Source organism: Enoplosus armatus, chromosome 3 (genome assembly GCF_043641665.1).
Source record: "Enoplosus armatus isolate fEnoArm2 chromosome 3, fEnoArm2.hap1, whole genome shotgun sequence".
Lineage (NCBI taxonomy): Eukaryota > Metazoa > Chordata > Actinopteri > Centrarchiformes > Enoplosidae > Enoplosus > Enoplosus armatus.
This window is the reverse complement of record NC_092182.1, coordinates 28,275,165-28,297,242: the sequence shown is the minus strand read 5'-3', so window position 1 is coordinate 28,297,242 and position 22,078 is coordinate 28,275,165. Positions and strand designations below refer to the sequence as shown.

Sequence of the window (22,078 nt, the reverse complement as noted above, 5' to 3'; positions counted from 1 at the left end):
TGGTTGGTACATCCGAGTCCTGGTTTCACTGTGATCAGACAGATAGGAAGAAGAGGCCATCGTCTTCCTCCTCAGTGAGTCCACTTCCAGCTCCAGTTTCACTGCAACATTAAGCCACATGTAGAGTCTGCTGGTCAGATCTTTACTGTGGCTGCGGTCGCAGCGTCAGGAGAAAGTCTGAGGAGAGTCTCCTCCACAACTCTTTTATTAAGAGTTTATTAAGCTGATTCTATTTTCTTCGTGCAGAAGCGATGAAGACTGAGCTGATAAACATGTTACAGAGATGTTGGAACAAGAATCATTTGAATCTGCTTCAGTCTGACATCAGTCAGGTCAGATGGTCGTCGACATGTTGACTCAGGTTCACATCACAGGTTCTGGTCTGTAAGAGACTCTGTCAGCTGTGTGTCACATCCAGTTTAGTAAAACTGCTCCACCACACAGATGCAGCAGGTCTGCAGTCAGTCGTCCATCACATGAATTATGATGATATATATCATTCCTGACTTTATACCCTTTTTGGTGAACATGGACGTCCACAATGTGACAGATTTGAATTTGAATAGAAATATTGAGAAAGGATCAAGCAGATGAGGACACAGTCAAAGTCCTGGATTCAGTTCTGGCCTTTCCAAATCTCAACAACGCAACAGAAAGAAGCTTCAAATACAACAGTGATGAGCGATTTACTGACTGATGTTCGGCTCCACAGGCGATCACTCGCTCTGAACTTCTGCTCTGAGGACGTTCAACACTCGAAGAAACGCTGCAAACTTCAGATTGTTGACAGGAGACGGCACCCGGTCGAGGCTCCAGATTCTGATCTGTAATCAGTGTTAGTTATAAGTCTAAACTCAAAAGTTAAAATAGAAAACTATTCTTTTTAAGCCTTAAAACCATGTTTAGTTTAGAAATTATAATGTTTTATTTGCATCTTTACAGCAAGAAACTCCTCTTATCTTTGATGTTTTATTCTTGTGTCTTTTTAGGAGAATAAACTGTATTTAATTTGACTGTAAATAAAAATATAGATGATATCTTTTAATCCGTATGACATGCAGAGGAGATGGATTTCCTTTGATGACTTATGTTACTGTGTGTAAAACAGATGATAAAGAATAAAAAGACAGCAGGAAGTGATTAAAGAGTATGTCATTATTATAATATTGGAGATTGCAGAGTTACATATATCAGTTGTAAACGTGGCCTGGTCGCGACCAATCAGAGCTCAGAGATCCTGTCAGCAGGTTTCTGTGAACAATCAGGTCATGAACTCCTGTGTGAGTGACTGAATCAGCTCGGAGAGAATAAACAGCAGCAGAGTATTTTCAGCTGCAGTTACATAACGTTGCTCATTAACAAGAAGAAGAAGAACGCGGCTCTGAACAGTGGTCTGACAGATCCAGGATCAGACTGATCGCTCACAGGTTACTGTTCGATGTCCAGAAACACAGAAAAAATGTTTGAATGAAACCTGTTTGTGTGTTTGTGGTCTTGATGTGGATTAAATCCAGTTTGGACCAGAGAGACAGATTAAGACGATCAGAGAAAATCCTGCAGCTAAAAATACAGAAACAAGGCGGGGCCTGAGCCAGCCCTAACTGTAAGCCTTATCAAAAAGCGAAGTTTTAAGCCTACTCTTAAAAGCAGAGAGTGTGTCTACCTCCCGGACCCAAACTGGGAGCCGATTCCACAGGAGAGGAGCTTGATAGCTAAAGGCTCTGGCTCCTGTTCTGCAATGTCTGCAATATTTTAATTACTGATATAAATCTGCAAAGATGTTCTTTTGGAATACGGCACGTTGCTGCTGATTGGGTAACTAGCGACTAGTTCTGTTTGCTAAGCTGTGATTGGATGATCACTGTTTGGGTCGTGTTCATGGTAACCATCAGACCTCCAGAGTAAAAGCAGTGGTGGGTTAGATGGTGTAAAATATCATATTTTAAATATACCCATTGGATGAAAGCTCTGATTTAAAATCCTGTATCAGAATCAGAATCAGAAATACTTTATTGATCCCCGGGGGGAAATTGTACAGTACAGGTGCTCCCATTCAAGAGTAGAAAGTAGCATAAATTTAGAGCTAAAAGTATGTACAAAATATAAAAATAAGAAATAGAAAATAAAAATGTACACATTTACAGTATTTAAGTGAAAAATAAAAGTAAAAAAATATATACAATAACAATGTATATGTATGTGTGTGTATATATATATATATATATACAGTGGCTTGCAAAAGTATTCAGCCCCCTTGAACTTTTCCACATTTTGTCACGTTACGACCACAAATCTAAATATATTTTATTGGAATTTTATGTGAAAGACCAACACAAAGTGGCACACAATTGTGAAGTAGAAAGAAAATTATATATGATTTAAAAAAAAATTTACAAATAAAAAACTGAAAAGTACGATGTGCAAAAGTATTCAGCCCCCTTTTCTCTGAGTGTAACCAATTGCCTTCAGAAGTTGCCTGATGATTGCTGAATGATCGAATGTTGACCTAATGACTAAATAGAGTCCACCTGTGTGTAATCTAATCTGAGTACAAATACAGCTGTTCTGTGACGGCCTCAGAGGTTTGTTAAGAGAATATTGGGGAGCAAACAGCATCATGATGTCCAAGGAACACACCAGACAGGTCAGGGATAAAGTTGTGGAGAAGTTTAAAGCAGGGTTAGGCTATAAAAAGATTTCCCAAGCTTTGAACATCTCACGGAGCGCTGTTCAATCCATCATCCGGAAATGGAAATTGTATGGCACAACTGCAAACCTACCAAGACACGGCCGTCCACCTAAACTTACAGGCCGAACAAGGAGAGCACTGATCAGAGATGCAGCCAAGAGGCCCATGGTGACTCTCGACGAACTGCAGAGATCCACAGCTCAGGTGGGGGAATCTGTCCACAGGACAACTATTAGTCGTGCGCTGCACAAATCTGGCCTTTATGGAAAAGTGGCAAGAAGAAAGCCATTGTTAAAAGAAAACCATAAGAAGTCCCGTTTGCAGTTTGCCAGAAGCCATATGGGAGACACAGCAAACATGTGGAAGAAGGTGCTCTGGTCAGATGAGACCAAAATTGAACTTTTTGGCCTAAATGCAAAACGCTATGTGTGGCGGAAAACTAACACTGCACATCACTCTAAACACACCATCCCCACTGTCAAACATGGTGGTGGCAGCATCATGCTCTGGGGGTGCTTCTCTTCAGCAGGGACAGGGAAGATGGTCAGAGTTGATGGGAAGATGGATGGAGCCAAATACCGGGCAATCTTGGAAGAAAACCTGTTGGAGTCTGCAAAAGACTTGAGACTGGGGCGGAGGTTCACCTTCCAGCAGGACAACGACCCTAAACATAAAGCCAGGGCTACAATGGAATGGTTTAAAACAAAACATATTCATGTGTTAGAATGGCCCAGTCAAAGTCCAGACCTAAATCCAATCGAGAATCTGTGGCAAGATCTGAAAACTGCCGTTCACAAACGCTCTCCATCTAATCTGACTGAGCTTGAGCTGTTTTGCAAGGAAGAATGGGCAAAAATTTCAGTCTCTCGATGTGCAAAGCTGGTAGAGACATACCCCAAAAGACTTGCAGCTGTAATTGCAGCAAAAGGCGGTTCCACGAAGTATTGACTCAGGGGGGCTGAATACTTTTGCACACTGTACTTTTCAGTTTTTTATTTGTAAATTTTTTTTTTAATCATGTATAATTTTCTTTCTACTTCACAATTGTGTGCCACTTTGTGTTGGTCTTTCACATAAAATTCCAATAAAATATCTTTCTGTTTGTGGTCGTAACATGACAAAATGTGGAAAAGTTCAAGGGGGCTGAATACTTTTGCAAGCCACTGTATATATATATATGTATGTATTGCACTGTTGTGTATGACTATATATGTATTGCACTGAAACGTTTAAAGAATAAATAATAGTGAGGTAGTATATGGAGAGTGTCTGACCCTCAGAGGGAGGAGTTGAACAGTTTGATGGCCACAGGCAGGAATGATTTCCTGTGTCGCTCTGTTGTACATTTGGGAGGAATGAGTCTCCCACTGAAGATGCTCTTGTGTCTGACCAGTACGTCATGGAGAGGATGTGAAACATTGTCCAAGATGCCCTGCAGCTTAGACAGCATCCTCCTCTCTGACACCACCATCAGAGAGTCCAGCTCCACCCCCACAACGTCACTGGCCTTGCGGATCAGTTTGTTGAGTCTGTTGGAGTCCGCCACCCTCAGCCTGCTGCCCCAGCATGCAACAGCATAGAGGATAGCACTGGCCACCACAGACTCATAGAACATGCTCAGCATAGTCCGGCAGATGTTGAAGGACCTCAGCTGCCTCAGAAAATAGAGACGGCTCTGGCCCTTCTTGTAGAGGGCATTAGTGTTCTTTACCCAGTCCAGTTTATTGTCAATGTGGACTCCCAGGTACTTGTAATCCTCTGCAATGTCCACAATGACCCCCTGGATGGAAACAGGGGTCATCGGCGCCTTGGTCCTCCTCAGATCCACAGTCAGTTCCTTTGTCTTTGTCATGTTGAGCTGCAGGTGGTTCTTCTCGCACCATGTGACAAAGTTGTCCACAGCAGCCCTGTACTCCTCCTCATCACCCTCACTGATGCATCCAACTATTGCTGAGTCATCAGAAACCTTCTGAAGATGGCAGGTCTCTGTGCAGTAGCTGAAGTCCGTGGTGTAGAGGGTGAAGAGGAAGGGAGAGAGGACAGTCCCCTGCGGGGCCCCGGTGTTGCTGACCACTCTGTCTGACACACAGTGTAGGTGAAGGTTGGAGGCAGACAGCAGAAGAGTCATGGGGGGGTGACCAGGGTCCACAGAGTCAGATCTGTTGAAAAACAGATTCAGCCTGTAACCCGTGATGGTCCTCATTCCACTCCAGACCTCTCTGATGTTCTTCCTCCTGTACTTCTCCTTGGCCTCCCTGATCTTTACCTTCAGTTCCCCCTGGATCGTTCTCACCTCGTCTCTGTTGCCAGCTCTGAAAGCCCTCTTCTTTTTGTTCAGTATGGCCTTGATGTCCTTTGTCACCCATGGCTTGTTATTTGAATAACAATGGACAGTCCTTGCTGGGACAGTGGAGTCCACACAGAAGTTGATGTAGTCCATGATGCACTCTGTGAGCTCATCAATGTCCTCTCCATGTGGCTCACAGAGCGCCTGCCAGTCTGTCACCTCAGAACATCCCTGAAGTGTCTCCTCTGACCATCTCCTCACTGTCCTCGTGGTTGCAGGCTGGCTCTTCACCAGAGGCACATAACAGGGGTTGAGGTGCGCTAGGTTGTGGTCTGCCCTACCCAGAGGGGGGAGGGGAGATTAGCTGTATGCATCCTTAACGTTAGCATACAGCAAGTCCAGGGTCCTCTTCTCTCTAGTAGGACAGCTCACATACTGAGTGAAGGTGGGAAGTGTCTAAGCCATGGTGACGTGGTTGAAGTCACCCGAAATAGCAATGACAGCATTGTGTGTATGATTATTAATGCATCATTATTTAATATATTTTGTGCTTCAACAGTCAAAGAAGAATTATACAAATGTTAACACGCTGTGACTTGATTGTTTTCCGCCTGTTTAGTACAACATATGAGATATTACAGTATTTTCACCATTTCTCTGACATCAGTTATTAGTCTGTACTATTATTTACAACTAAATGATGTATAACTGTACTAAGGAACTGTTTAATAAGAATAATACATGACCACTTTTATTTTGAAGGCCAGATACACACAGACTTTTTCACCATTTTGTAGCATCTGACCCTTGCCAGGCTCCATACAACTCAACTCTTACTTCATTGTGAACTCACAGTTCACAGTTTACAGGCGCAGTGGAAACGCAGGTCTGTCTGTGTCAGTATAGTTTGTTTTGTTTATTTCATGAATTGATAGTTTGATATTTTGGGAAATCTTCCAGTTCTCTGTTAGAGTTGTATAGAAATTGATAACTGATAACAGGTTTTTGTACAGATTAAATACGAAATATGAATCAACATTATTTTCAGGGAAAACAACTTTCGTCTAATATTTTTGTTAGAGGGCCAGATTTGGCCCGCAGACGACTGTTTTCTTTCCACTGGCCTGTGTGAGGTGTAATATTGCTGTATGTCCAGCAGAGGTCAGACTGTCCCCAGGTCAGTTCTGCTCCTGCAGCCTGAAATGATTCAACCCGAGAAAGACAACAGAGGGTCGCAGAGCCCCTGACAGATCAGTTTGATGCAGATCAGTGGTTCCTGCCTGTGACTCAACTCAAAATTCTAAAGACAGGAGCCTTCAGGCGACACCTGCATCATCACCTAAAGTTGCAGCTCTGTATTTTAGACCCTCAAGGTAAAATCTAGTTCTAATCTAGATAACTAGCTGCTGGCTGCAGACATGAGATGGCATCAATCTGAACGTCTGACTCACAGAGAGAAAGAGAAGAAGATGATTTCACTACATGTTGACCAGGTCCTCCTAAGTTCCTGGTGGATCCTGGTGGACAGACTGGGACCAGTTGACGAGAACAGGACCATTCATTAAATCTTTTCTCAGATCAGACTTCATCCTGCAGTAAACAACATTCATGTCACCTCCAGAGACCCCCCTTTCAGGGCTGGGGAGGGTCTGTGAGACAGTGAGGGCCTTGTCACCATGTTGAGGCCTGATGAAGTCTCTCCTAGCAACCAACACAAAGTCCATTCAGTCAGAGGGGACGCCGTCCAACTGACCCGGAGTCTGAAAGGAGTCGAGCGGCTGAGAAACACCCGGAAAGGGGGGGGGGGGGGGGCGTTAGAGTTAAAAGGGACAGTTGAACATTTTAAGAAATGCTGCTCCTAAACGTTCCTCTAAATCTAATCTTCAACAACAAATATGTTTGTAAGGAAATGAGACGTGGTCACAACCACCAGAGGCTGGCGGAGTGGATCGATAGTTTCACTGGTTTGGTTTCTCAGCCTGCTTGTTTTTCATGGTTGTAAACAGTGTGTGTGTGTGTGTTTGTGTGTGTGAGTGTGAAACTGCGACACACACAGCAGAGACAGAAGCAGCACTTCTGTAACTGACACTAAAACGTGGTCGACACTCTCAGCATAGTTTTTTATTACATGACTACTTTGGTTCATTTATCCACCAGTGTGGCGGATAGACTTCGACTCACTAGCCCCCCCCCCTGGTGGAAAGGTCACGCCACGTCACTGGATGCGACTCGTTTATCTGCTAAACTGTCAAACAGTCAAACTGAATGTTTCTGAAGAGACGTTTGAAAGTCAGCTGGTTTCCTTCAGAGGAGTGAAACCAGTTTCAGGGCTTCGGTCTCATCCACCATCTCATGTGCTATTTTATTTGGTGAAATAAACACTGGGGGAAGATTATTCCCGCCTCCATGTGTCCTCTGCTCTGCCTATTTTTGCATAACTTTGCATTTACATCTTTTTCTTCTTCTTTGTTTTCCAGAAGGCGTACAGCATCGACCACGAGCCTCCACCTAAGCAGCAGTGTGTGAAAAACGGCAGAGGTAAGTTTGTCCCTCTCGGGTTACCGTCCGACTCAGAGAACAATGGTGCACTCTGGGAGTCGAGCCTGACCCGTGAATGGTTGCCCCGGCTTATCACTGCCCTCTCAGTGTGCATCAAGCTGTAATGGGCCTGTTGTGGAACCACTGGACCACCAGCTGCTTCTTGACTCTGCCGTCTGCTCTGATTACAACACGAGGATATGTGACAAGTTTTAAAGCCGCAGACACAGTTGAGGTGCAAAATTCTTACTCTCCACATGTGTTTTTACGAGCATTTTAAACATCCTGTTGACAGTCGAGTCGAGCCAACAACTCCACTCTGAGTTCTGGACTTTAGAGATGCTGTGTTCAGCCACTGCAGCAAACAGCTTGTAACTGCTGCTAAAACCACAATGTCTCAGTTTTACATTCTGTTTCTGCACCTGTTCAATAAACAAGATTTTTAGGGATGAAAATGTGACATCTCAACAACTACTGGATGGATTGTGATGAAGTGTGATGTCACGTTCTCCTCAGGATGAATGGTAGTAACTCTGGTGACCCTCTGACTTCATCATTTCAAAACTTAAAATTTAAAAAGACTAAAATTGAACAAAATTCAAATATAAGTCAGTAAAGGTCAGAGCCTTTGGAAGATGGAAAATCAAACTCATTAGTGCCTCAATAATGCAGCAATTTACACAGCATGTGATCTCACTTAGTGACACACCTGTCACCTTAGTGTCAAAAAACGTCAACATATGTATATATAACCTCAACAACAGTTGTAGTTCATTGTCAGGGGTCATTTACCCAGCATGCATCTCTCTCTGGCAGGATGAAGGTGTCCTTTCTGTTAACATCTGATCTCAGTGTTGAGTTGCACTCTGTGGGCACTGACCTGACCTGTGAATTGACTACACGAATTCACAATTCACATTCAGAGCTCAGAATTCAGACAAAACAAGGGAGACCATACAGATAATGACGGTTTAAACAAAACAAATGTATTTAACCGATGCTAACCTATACACAAAAGAACAAAGAAACTGGTAAATCAGTACTCTCAGTGGTGTAGGGAGTGCATGAGTGTGGGCAAAAGTAATGTAAATAAAATGGATAACATAAAGCAAATCTAACAGAACCCAAACCACAACCAAACAAAACCCTTCTAGCTGGGGAGAGAGAGAGAACTGCCAAATCCAGCCCTCTTATATGGCAAGCAGGAAGAGCAATCAAGAAGAGTTGATTCAGATGTGGCTCATCCTCCTGACACACCTCTGCCACTCTGTATCCTACACAATAGGAAACACAAGAGAACACACCAGAAGCCACAAACAAGAGTGGGAGGGGTCATCACACTACTACACTACGTCTTCTTGTTGTTGTTTCACACTTTAATGAGCGAGTGAGTTCATACTTTACACAGAGTCCTTCAATGTGGCTCAGGACGCATTCATGTTCACACTGCTGAAGGAATGTGGCCATATGTGAAAGAAAGTGTGATTTTTCAGCGCCACCTTCAGGTCATGAGAAGATATCAGCCCTCTGCTGGCTTCACACGTTCAGCCTTTGACTGTTTGTTTAATCTCAAACCAATGAAACCTGCTGAAGTTGAAATATGAACAGAAGCTGAAGGTAGTGTAAAAGGCTGAGAGCAGGTTAGATAGAGGAGGAGGAGCAGGAGGAGGAGGAACAGGAGGAGGAGGAACAGGAGAAGGAGGAGGAACAGGAGGAGGAGGAACAGGAGGAGGAGGAGCAGGAGGAGGAGGAACAGGAGGAGGAGGAGCAGGAGGAGGAGGAACAGGAGGAGGAGCAGCAGGAGGAGGAGGAACAGCAGGAGGAGGAGCAGGAGGGAAACACTGACTGATGTTTTACACTCGGCATGATTCAGTCGGGAGGAGAGGAGCGCTGCTGCTCGTACAGACAGCATGATGGTTCACACAGACTGAAACACGTGAGGATCATCAGGACGTGGACCAGATGGATCAGAGGACGAGCCCCGAAAAGCCCACCACAGCCAGGGAGGGGATGGTGAAGTCTGGTAAGAACCAGAGAAGGACTGACTCTGATCCTGGATCCTCCTGAAGCTCATTTAGTACAGATTGTAGCTGACTAACGTGTTATACTGATGCATTGTTGACTGTTGTGTGTATTTATTGTGTTGTGAGATATGTTGTTTTATTCTTCTTTAGGGTGCCTTTTGAAACATCTGGGCAAACTACTCAGATTTAGTCATCTGTCCAAACACCCAAGAAAACTGTGGAAATAAGTTATTTTAACTTTTAGTGTTGTCATGCTTCAGTTTTATGCAGAACACTGTTCATTTTATATGCTGTTTATAATCAGGTTTATTTTGTCAATGTTTTATGTTGGATTGACTCTTCTTGTCTTTTGGTGAATATGTGTTATATGTAGCATAAACTAAGTCAAATAAGATTATTAATGAATATCAATTTATTTTATTGTTATTTTGGAACTGGAATTGAAATCATTCATTTACATATTTAGGAATAAAGAACTTAAGGTGGAGATTATTTGCAGTTTTAAGAAGTCATTAGTTTATATACCTTGAAAGTGAGGCTTGTACAGATTTGTTGGGGTTACAGTGGTGGAGGAAGTATTCAGATCCTTAACTCAAGTAAAAGTAACAAGAGTGTAAACATACTCTACAAGTACAAGTCCTGCAATCAAAATGTTACTTAGACAAAAGTGAAAGTACTAATTATGCACAATATTGGCATTGTGAGTGTCAAATTACTATGTAGTATATTACTGGATCATTTTGCTGATACATTCAAGGTGCATTTTAATATTGTAGTTGGCAATTTTGAGGTGTTAGATAATCTGCATCAATGCATCATATTTCATGAGCTTATTATTGGTTGTATGTGTGAAATGTTACTTCCTATTACTAACGGTAGCTGCAAAAAGTACAATATTTAAATGTTTTTTTTTAAGTAGCATAAAATGGAAGTATACCTGTACCTGTACACTACATGAGTAATACTCACTTTCCACCACTGGCGGTGAACTTGTATTGCCAGGATATTCTGCTTTTATATATTTCATTTTATGTACATTTCATGAATAATTCAAGTCTTGAGTCATGTGTTGGAGAGCAACGTGGTGCTAACTGTTGATAAAACAGCGTGAGGTTGGTGTGGATGAGTTGAGCGTAGGATGATGAAGATGAAGTCACTGTTGGCAGGGAAACTTGATTTGAGTGGGAGTTTAGATCAACTTACTATGCTGAGATTGTTATATAATAAAAGATTTTCAGACAGTTTCTAATCAACAGAATTAAAGGAATGTGGAGTCATGCAGACCTGCATGGTGATTTAGTCCTGATTTGGTCCAATATTCTCTGGTGTTTTAGTCCTGGTTTGGTCCAATATTCTCTGGTGTTTTAGTCCTGGTTTGGTCCAATATTCTCTGGTGTTTTAGTCCTTGTTTGGTCCAGTACGCTGTGGTGTTTTAGTCCTGGTTTGGTCCAATATTCTCTGGTGTTTTAGTCCTGGTTTGGTCCAATATTCTCTGGTGTTTTAGTCCTTGTTTGGTCCAGTACTCTGTGGTGTTTTAGTCCTGGTTTGGTCCAATATTCTCTGGTGTTTTAGTCCTGGTTTGGTCCAGTAATTTCTGGTGTTTTAGTCCTTGTTTGGTCCAGTACTCTGTGGTGATTTAGTCCTTGTTTGGTCCAGTACTCTGTGGTGATTTAGTCCTGGTTTGGTCCAATATTCTCTGGTGTTTTAGTCCTGGTTTGGTCCAATATTCTCTGGTGTTTTAGTCCTTGTTTGGTCCAGTACTCTGTGGTGATTTAGTCCTTGTTTGGTCCAGTACTCTGTGGTGATTTAGTCCTGGTTTGGTCCAATATTCTCTGGTGTTTTAGTCCTGGTTTGGTCCAATAATTTCTGGTGTTTTAGTCCTTGTTTGGTCCAGTACTCTGTGGTGATTTAGTCCTGGTTTGGTACAATATTCTCTGGTGTTTTAGTCCTGGTTTGGTCCAATAATTTCTGGTGTTTTAGTCCTTGTTTGGTCCAGTACTCTCTGGTGTTTTAGTTACAGTTAAGAGGTTCACAAACTGAAAGAGCTTTTTAGCAGTTTTTAAAGGTAAAAAACAGGATTGTTTTTCTAGGAGCTGATCAATAGCTGCACCGGTTGACACTCAAACAGTTTGTGACCTGAGTGTTTATGTAAGAGGAAAGCAGACTTCAACCCGCTGTGTTTGAACAGTTATCACATCTGTTTGTGTGATTAATCGACAAATCGTAAAGTCTGTAAAATCTCTACAACGATCACCAAGTTTTTACTCAGTCTGAAGCAAAAGACCGAAAGAGAAATGTCATTTATTTTGTTAGAATTTGGTTTAATTTCAATGAAATGCGTAATTATTTTTCAGTTTTTGTTGCAGGGCCAGAAGTAATTATTATTTTTTCTGTTATTATTAATGTTGTTGATCATGTTGTTGATGTTGTGTCTGGTCAATCAACTTTAGAAATATGGGGTGTGAGTGCAGATTATGTGCGTCAGTATTGTAGCTTGTAAAACTTGGTAAATGTCAGAAATTTCTGATCCTGGAGTCAAATCAGAATGTGCAGGATTAGTTTTAGTCCTCAATTTACAGATGATACAAGAGTTTTTTGTTTCAGGTGCTTTGAGCACTTTGCAGTTGCAGGTTTGATGTGATTTCATAACTTCCTTTTGAATGAATTAAAGAGAAAAGACATTATCTTCTGACTTGACTGTGTAACATGATCACATTGTCTCCTGGCTGAGGTGGAGTCAGACAGTCTTCCTCTCACAGTTATCAGACTGAAGCAGAAACACAGCTTCTAGTTGTAACCAGATAACAGGCACTCATAGAGACATCGATAAACTATAGAGAGGCTTAGTTTGCACGTCCTGTCTCAAATCAATATGAAACCACAGAATATCTCAAAGTCCTTCCAGACTTCCCGCATCAGTCCTCTGATTCAACTCTCCTGTTGAAACTCTGAGATAAAGTAAAGTCTCCGAGTCCCAGAGAGTATTGCTGTGAGAGTCAGAGATCAGATATTTACTCAGTCAGATGTGAGTGCTGACAGCAGATAGATAGATCATTCAGTTTCATGAATAATTGTCCCTCAGCAATGATGGTGTTTCTCTTGATTAGCTAAATGTGTCAGAATTAATGCGAGAGGAAATTAGCTCATGTTGCTAGTCGCTGTTTGCATGTTGCAGATTTGGTGAAATGGGCCAGAGGACTGCAGAGGGCTGTAACGCGCAAAATAGGGTTTTTCTATAGTGGGAGGGTTTGTCGCACTGAGCCGAGCTGGCATGGTGCAAGTTTCATGATGGGAGCTTCATGACTTTGTGTCCACGGCTGCAACACATGAGCCAAACACGTCTCAACACCGTCCACGTTGTGGACACTGCTGCTTTATGCATGCTTCAGGTTGCAGCTATGAAGCACAAGCAGAATGCAGCTGTACTGATTAAAATAGAAGCATGTCTGTCTGTTACATGCAGGGTCAGCTCCAGAACAGACAAGAACAAGGTGTCAATTATCTCCCTGACATCTGATTTCAGGACTAAGATCATATCAAACCGGCCGTCCTGATACTGACGTTGAACTCAGCAGCTAATCACAGTCTGGAGCTACCACGCACCAAAGAGATGCAACAGTAGCTGTCAGAGTCCAGATAGCAGTCAGACACAGTAACACACACAATCACAGCGACTCGCTTTACTTTTTGAATGTAGTCTGGACATTTTAACGGCTTGTGTCATATTTCTGTGTAAACTGGTAAATATTTCACAGTGACCATTGAACTCATCTTCTTTGCTCAGATATTATTTATCTATCCAAACAAGTCAGCACATGTCAGCTTGTTGGGATACTGTCCTGTTTTGTGTCTGTGCATCAGCAAAACCTTTAAAATGGTCTATTTTTGTCAAACAGGGCTGCAACTAATGATTACTTCCATTAACAATCTGCCAGTTATTCTGGAGATATAAAATCTTTGTATATAAAATACCAGAGAGTAGTTTAAAATGTCCATCACAGTTTCACATCATATTATTTTTTGTCCGACCAACAGTCCAAAAACAAAGAAACTGACACCAGAGGATAATCTGAGGTTCTCTGACTCACGATTAATGAATTATCAAAACAGTTGCCAATTCATTTTCTGTTAATTAACTGAGCACAGCAGGTGTGTGTTGCCTTTAAGATCACCATGTGAAATGCCACGTATGTCGGACTCTAAAGCAGCAGAAATGGACTGGAGTGGGAGTCAGACCTGATCGCCAACATCAGTGTTGGACCTCAATAATGCTCTCGTGTCTGAACGGGAGCAAATCCCTGCAGCAGGTTCAACATCTGGATGAAAACCTAAAACCATCAGAGTGAAGGCTGTTAGAGCAGCTGTCCACATACTTTTGGCCATGTACTGCAGGCGTCCCTGTGTTTCTGACTGAGACGAGCCGATGACCAAACATCCAGAGCTCATTTCATTTTTGTGAAATATGAAGCAGCAGTGGATGTTGGTCTCTGGTTGCACTTGAGAAAGAGGTCATTGTGTGAAGTGAACTGTATGACATCTGATCTCTGTCTCCCAGAATATCCGAGGACTCGGATCAGATGCCTGTTAATCTGTCCTTTCTTCTTTCAGACAAACAGGGACGAACTCTGTACTTTAGACTGTGAAGCGTGAAGTGTTCAAAAACACCACCTTCATGGCCAAGTACGTGCTAGCTGCAGCATTCTTTTATTGTTCTTTTGCTTTAGATATATACAAACAAAACACAACACATAATATAAACCTAGTGACCTCTCGCCACTGTTAGCTCCATGCTAATTATATCAATATATGTGTTAATCCATTGAGTGGAAGAGCATGGCACCGCTACATCCAGTACATCACCCCAAAATAACCTCACATCCTTGCATTCCCAATACATGTGCATCTAAGAACCAGTAAGTCCATCTGGGCACAAGATGCAGTTTGGAGACACAACCGTTTCATGAGATAATCCATATGGTGACGATCTGCGTTTTTAGAACCAAGGACATTCGAAGACCCTGGGGTTGTTCTTGTTCTCTTCTATTAAAGATGAGTAATAGGCTGCTCTGGCTTTACAGAGGGCCTTCCTATAAGTTCTAAGACCATTTTGCCAAATTAAATGTGATTCTTCCAGTTTGGTGGAGCGCCATTTCCTATTTATACAATGGAGCTGACTTTCTGTGTTTATTATTTTCTTTTTAAGAGGGGCAATAGAGTCAAGTGTCAGTCGCATTGAGCCTGCAGCACTGTCAACAAGACGGTCAGTTTGGGAGGGACGAAGGTTAGCATAGGAGTCCTCAGTTTTATTGAGACATGGCATTGAATTAAATGCCGATGGAATCACTTCCTTAAATTTAGCTGCAGCACTATCAGATAGATATCTGGTGTAGACTTTTTTGCCTAATGGCGTGTAGTCCAGTTATTAAATAATGGTCCGATAACAAAGGATTCTGTGGAAAGACAATTAGATGTTCAATTTCAAGTCCATATGTCAGAACCAGGTCGAGGGTGTGATTAAAACAGTGAGTGGGTTTCTGTACCCTCTGACAGAAGCCGATCGAATCCAATAAAGAGGTAAATGCAGTACCAAGGCTATCCTTATCAACGCCCACATGAATATTAAAATCCCCTACGATAATGACTTTGTCTGTTTTAAGGACTAAACCTGATAATAACTCTGAGAATTCAGATAAGAATTCAGAGTATGGACCTGGAGCGCGATAGACTATAACGAATAAGACTGGCTTCAGTGTTTTCCAGGTTGGGAGTGAGAGACTCAAAACGAGGCTTTCAAATGAGTTATAATCCAGTTTAGGTCTAGAGTTCATCAACAGGCTTGAGTCAAAGATGGCTGCAGCTCCACCTCCTCGGCCGGTGCCTCGAGGGATGTGAGTATTAGTATGACTGGGCGGAGTGGATTCATTCAGGCTGACATACTCTTCATGACACAGCCAGGTTTCTGTCAGACACAGTAGATCAATATGATTCTCTGATATTAACTCGTTTACTAATACAGCTTTAGATGACAGAGATCTGATGTTTAACAGTCCACACTTCATTTTCCTATTGTTTTGGCCTGTAGCAGTGGTGGTCTTAATTTTTATTAAGTTTTTATTTATGACTCCTCTCCTGTTTATTTTTGATTGAATTAATTTAAGTGGTGGGGGGGCAGACACAGTCATTATGGGGTTTTGGGTGGGTAACTGCTCTAATGGAAGCACAGGGAAGCTTGTAGGACTGCGACTCTGCCTCCTGGTCTGGACTCTGGGTTGTTGTTTTGGTTCACTAATAAAGTCGGCCAGATTTCTAGATATGAGAGCCGCTCCATCCAAAGTGGGATGAATGCCGTCTCTCCTCATCAGACCAGGTCTCCTCCAGAAAGTCCGCCAATTATCTATGAAGCCCACATCGTTTGCTTGAAGAATTAACTTATTCTCAACTAAACATGTAAGGGCTGTCCTGAGGGTGGCCCTAGAGTAAACATCATGGAGTCAATCAAATCTAAAGGGTTCACCCTCGCAGGAAGTCAGAATTTGAATTCCAAGTTAAGTTTGATGTCAGATTTTAGAAATTTAAGCGCAATTTTTGACTCTTAGTCCATTTAAACTGAATGTTTTGATGATTGTGTCCTCGTGTCTGTAGCCTCAGCGTATGCAGACCTGCAGGAGCACCGGTCTGAGGGCGTCCACAGGAAACCGTCCCCGGTGTCCAGCTATGTCCCCCAGCCTGACTACCTGGAGGGAGATGAGGATGAAGACCTCATCAAACCCAAGAAACTGGTGAATCCTGTCAAAGCTTCAAAAAGTCATCAAGAGCTTCACCGAGAGCTGATGAGCAGCTGCAAACGGTACCTGTGTGTGTGTGTGTGTGTGTGTGCGTGTGTGTGTTTGACTACTACACATGTGAGGATGGTAGTGGGAAGTGGGGACATATTTGTTAGTAAGGACACATTTTATAAAGGACATTCTGGAGTCTGGGGCATATGTTTCGAATGTATTTTGGAAAGTAAAGACAGTTTTGACATCTTGTAGAAAGAGAACACATTTTAAGAAGCGAGGACATTTTGAAAAATTCAATTAAATTATTTTAAAATAAAAAAATATTGTTATTTTTAGAAAGTGGGGACATCAGTTTAGGAATGAAGGAAATTTGCTATAAAGGTTGTTTTTGAGAAGTTAGGATGTGTTTTAGAAATTACACATTTTTTAGTGAGTGAGGATGTTTATGGAGAAACTCTCATGCTGTCACTAAACATAAGTTCTCAGTAACAATTAGCAGAATGCTGCTTTCTAAATCACGACTTTAACAGCCATAAATATTCCGGTAGGATCTGCTGCTGTCTCACTTTGTCTGCACCGATTTTCTAACTTTTACTGAGGGAAACATGATAAGCTGGACTGATTTGTAAGATGAGCTGTTGGTCCAGATTATCGAGGGTTAATGACGTTAATAATGCAGCTTCTGATGAATACATGTTTTTGGTCTGGACATGGTTAACCTGCTGACCAATCAGAGAGCAATATTTTCTGGTAGCATATCTTAAACTAGGTGAATAGAATCAGACTTGCATGTCCTCTCATCGAGTTCAGAGTGTGTTATTGAAGAAACGAGCCGACGCTGCTAAGCAACAGCCTCCCACCTCACAGGCCTGCACCGCTGAGGACGCTGGGAAAGTTTCACCTCCACACAAAGTTGCTCATTCACACTCAGAGCTTCAACACTGTGGGCAAAGCAAGGCCGGCTTTTTCTCTTCAGTTTTATCATTCAGGAGGAAACTGAGGCTGAAGCTGGAGGAGGCCCAGAAACACACACACACACACACACTAATAAAACACACACTCATTAACATTAACATTAACATTAACACACTCTGAATGTCTGACACTCAGAATAAACAGACGGATTCTGGACCCATTTCACCTGTCATATACTACTACCTCATTATTTATTCTTTATTCTCTATTTATATTCATCAGTGCAATGCATACACACACACACACACACACACACACAATTGATGATAGTAGATGATAAATCTAAAATGTGTTTGTGTGTGTGTGAAATGTCTTTGTGTGAATTTATCACACATCAAATGTTGTTCACATGGGACATTCCTGAATGTCACATGTCTACAGTATTTGTGATTGTTCAACACATGATGAATTCAAATGCATTGTTTGGTAAGGGCCAGATTTTTGATCAGACACACACACACACACACACACACACACACACACACACACACACACACACACACAGCTGTGTAATTGAAATCAGCTGGTGGAAAAGATGTGTTTGTTCTTAGTTGTATTTCTTGATATAACAGACTGCCCTCTACTGGAGGAAACACTGATTACAACACACAAACACACTCATCATTCATTCAGATACATACAAACAAATAAACACACACACACACAATGAACTAAAACTGTACGATTATACAGACGTGTTTGTGTGTGTGTGTGTTGTTGTATGAGCTGGATCGATATATTGACTGGTATCAGCTGATTGTAGATATACTGTTCGCTCAGTATGTATCATGTATCTGTGTGTCTGTAACTATGTGTTTATTTACGCTGCTGACTCTCTTGGCCAACTCTCACTTGAAAAATAGATTCTCAATCTCAATGGGACGTTCCTGGTTAAATAAAGGTTCAATAAAAACTCCATATATTGACTCCAGTATCAGTCGAGCGATAGCTTAATATATATCAGAATCAGAAACTGTTTATTGCCAAGTAACATACATTACAAGGAATTTGCTGTGGTCTGAAGGTGCTATTGTTTTGATAACAAATAAGTAGAATATAAAAGCTAAAATAAGAATAAGAATAAAAATAAAAATAAGATAAGATAAATAACAACAGTGCAGTGACCAGAATAAAGTAAAGTGTCCAGATAAAGTGTCCAGTAGGGGGTGAGTGCGTTAATGTAACGCAGTGGGGACAGGGGTGATGTACGTTAATATAACGTATAGCTTGTGTTTGTGTTCTGGGGGGGGTCAGTGAGAGTTTGTCAGGTAAACATAAAGTATTGTTGTCTGTATTTGTTCAGGGGTGGGGGGAGCGGGGGGAGCGTGGAGACGAAGCCAGAGCTGCAGAGAGTTCTGGAGTCGAGGAAGAGAGATCAGCTGATCAAACAGAGGAAACAGGAGGACGAAGCTCGCAGGAAGATTTCACCTCTGGAGGCCGAGCTGCTGAAGAGACACAGGAAGCTGGAGGAGGTAACACACACACACACACACACACACACACACACACACACACACACACACACACACACACATAAAGACACAGACACAGACACAGACACACACACACATAGAGACACACACACACACTCACACACACACACACACACACACACACACACACACAGACACACACATAAAGACACAGACACAGACACAGACACACACACACATAGAGACACACACACACACACTCACACACACACACACACACACACACAGAGACACACACATAGAGACACACACACTCACACACACACACACACACACACACACACACAGACACACACATAAAGACACAGACACAGACACACACACACACACATAGAGACACAGACACACACACACACACACACACACACAGAGACACACACATAGACATACACACACACACACACACACACAGAGACACACACATAGAGACACACACACTCACACACACACACACACACACACACACACACAGACACACACATAAAGACACAGACACAGACACACACACACACACACACACACACACACACGCAGACACAGACACACACACACACACACACACAGAGACACACACATAGACATACACACACACACATACACACACACAGACACAGACACACAGACACAGAGACACACAGAGATACACACACACACACACACACAGACACAGAGACACACACACACAGACACACAGACACAGAGACACACACATAGACATACACACACACACACACACACACACAGAGACACACACATAGAGACACACACACACACACACACACACACACAGACACACACATAAAGACGCAGACACACACACACACACACACACGCACACATAGAGACACAGACACACACACACACACACACACAGAGACACACACATAGACATACACACACACACACACACACACACAGACACAGACACACAGACACAGAGACACACACAGACATACACACACACACACACACACAGACACAGAGACACACACACACAGACACACAGACACAGACACACACATAGACATACACACACAGGCACAGAGACACACACACACAGACACAGAGACACACACACACAGAGACACAGAGACACACACACAGACACAGAGACACACATCAGACACACACACACAGACACAGAGACACACATCAGACACACACACACAGACACAGAGACACACACAGACATACACACACACACACACACACACACAGACACAGAGACACACACACACAGACACACAGACACAGAGACACACACAGAGACACACACACACAGGCACAGAGACACACACATACAGACACAGAGACACACACACACAGACACAGAGACACACACACACAGACACAGAGACACACATCAGACACACACACACAGACACAGAGACACACATCAGACACACACACACAGACACAGAGACACACATCAGACACACACACACAGACACAGAGACACACATCAGACACACATCTGCTGTAAGTGTTTTGTCAGCTTCCTGTTTTCCTGAACGTTTTATGTCTTCGTGTTGCAGTTGGACAAAGAGCAGGAGAAGGAGCAGGAGGAAAACCTGAAAGCTCCAGAGTTCGTCAAAGTGAAGGAAAATCTGAGACGGACGTCGTTTCATGGTAAAGACGAGAAAGAGGTGTAGAGACAGAGCTGCTGTCCTGCAGCAGACAGCAAACTGAGAACCAGACAGTCCACATGTTTACAGGACACATTAAGGACACACTGAGGACACTCTGAGGACACACTGAGGAAACTCTGAGGACACAATGAGGAAACTCTGAGGACACAATGAGGACACACTGAGGACATGATGCACTGAGGACATGATGAGGACACACTGATGACACACTGAGGACATGATGAGGACATACTGGAACAAGCTGAGGACACCCTGGAACAAGCTGGAACACACTGAGGACATGATCAGGACACACTGAGGACACAATGAGGACACACTGATGACATGATGATGACACACTGAGGACATGATCAGGACACAATGAGGACATGATGATGACACACTGAGGACATGATCAGGACACACTGGAACAAGCTGGAACAAGCTGAGGACACACTGAGTGACCTCTTTTGGACAGATTACCTGACTTGTCACAGCTGGTAGACGACTGTTGCCATGGAGACGAACAACAACTTCCTGTTTGGAAGGACGATGATAAAGACAGAAAAGATTTGACCTGATGAATGATGAATTACAGAAATGTGTTGCATTCAACAAAAAGACAACATCCTTTTTTCTTGTGTTTGCAACATGTGAAGTCATAATTACGAGATTCCTAAGTCACAATTTTAAGATACACGATTTCCTTGTTATTATGAGATGGTTAATTATGTCTAATTACGAGATACGGAAGTCGTAATTCCTAGAAAAGATTGAATTCATATCGTATAATTATATATCTCTCATAATTAGAGAAAGAGGCTTTTTTCTTGTACTTCCGAAATGCTGATGTATGACATACAGTTACGAAATACAGAAGCCGTAGTTATGAGAAAATATTTCAGTATTCTCCAGATATTTTCATTATTTTTAAATTATAATTACAAATATGGAAGTCGTCATTACAAAAATATATAGAATTACAAGAAAAGTTGTCATAATTATAAGATTTGTCATTTGTGATTATGAGTACGAAATGCTGAGTCAAAATTAAGATATATAGAAGTTAATATTACAAGAAAAGATCTCATTCTTATGATATTTGTATCTCTTAATTACAAGATAGAAGATTCTTTCTTGAAATTACAAAGTGCTAATAGCGTATAATCATGACATCTAGAAGTCATCCAGACAAAGAAAGACTCTTATGACAAGCTAAGTACATCTCATTATTACAAGATACATATCTCGCAATTATGTGTAATAATCGTGTAACTTATAATTATGTCGTAATTATCAGATTCGTAGATACTTCGCAAGAAAATATCTTTAAAATATGTCTGCTAACTCATGGTTATGAGACATAGAGGTCGAAATTACAGATATCATAATAGCAATAGTCATTATTCTAATTACAAGATGCTAATTAATTATAATTGTGGTATGCAGAAGTCAAAATTACAAGAAAATACCTCATAATTACGTGATTCGTATCTCAAATGCAAAATGCTGAGTCATAATTATATGATACAGAAGAGGTGATTATGAGATCTAATGATTACGACTTCAGTATTCTGTAATTATGAATAATTAACATAATTTATTAATGATGTCATAACCAGCAGAAGTTATGAGAAAAGAAGAGCGGTATCTTGTATCTGGATT

General features: G+C 41.9%; 1 pseudogene; it reads left to right on the top strand.

The window, feature by feature from the left end:
- Positions 1 to 9,378: 9,378 nt before the first annotated feature.
- LOC139283326 (protein FAM107B-like) lies at positions 9,379 to 20,437 on the top strand (annotated as a pseudogene).
- The last annotated feature ends 1,641 nt before the right edge of the window (positions 20,438 to 22,078 follow it).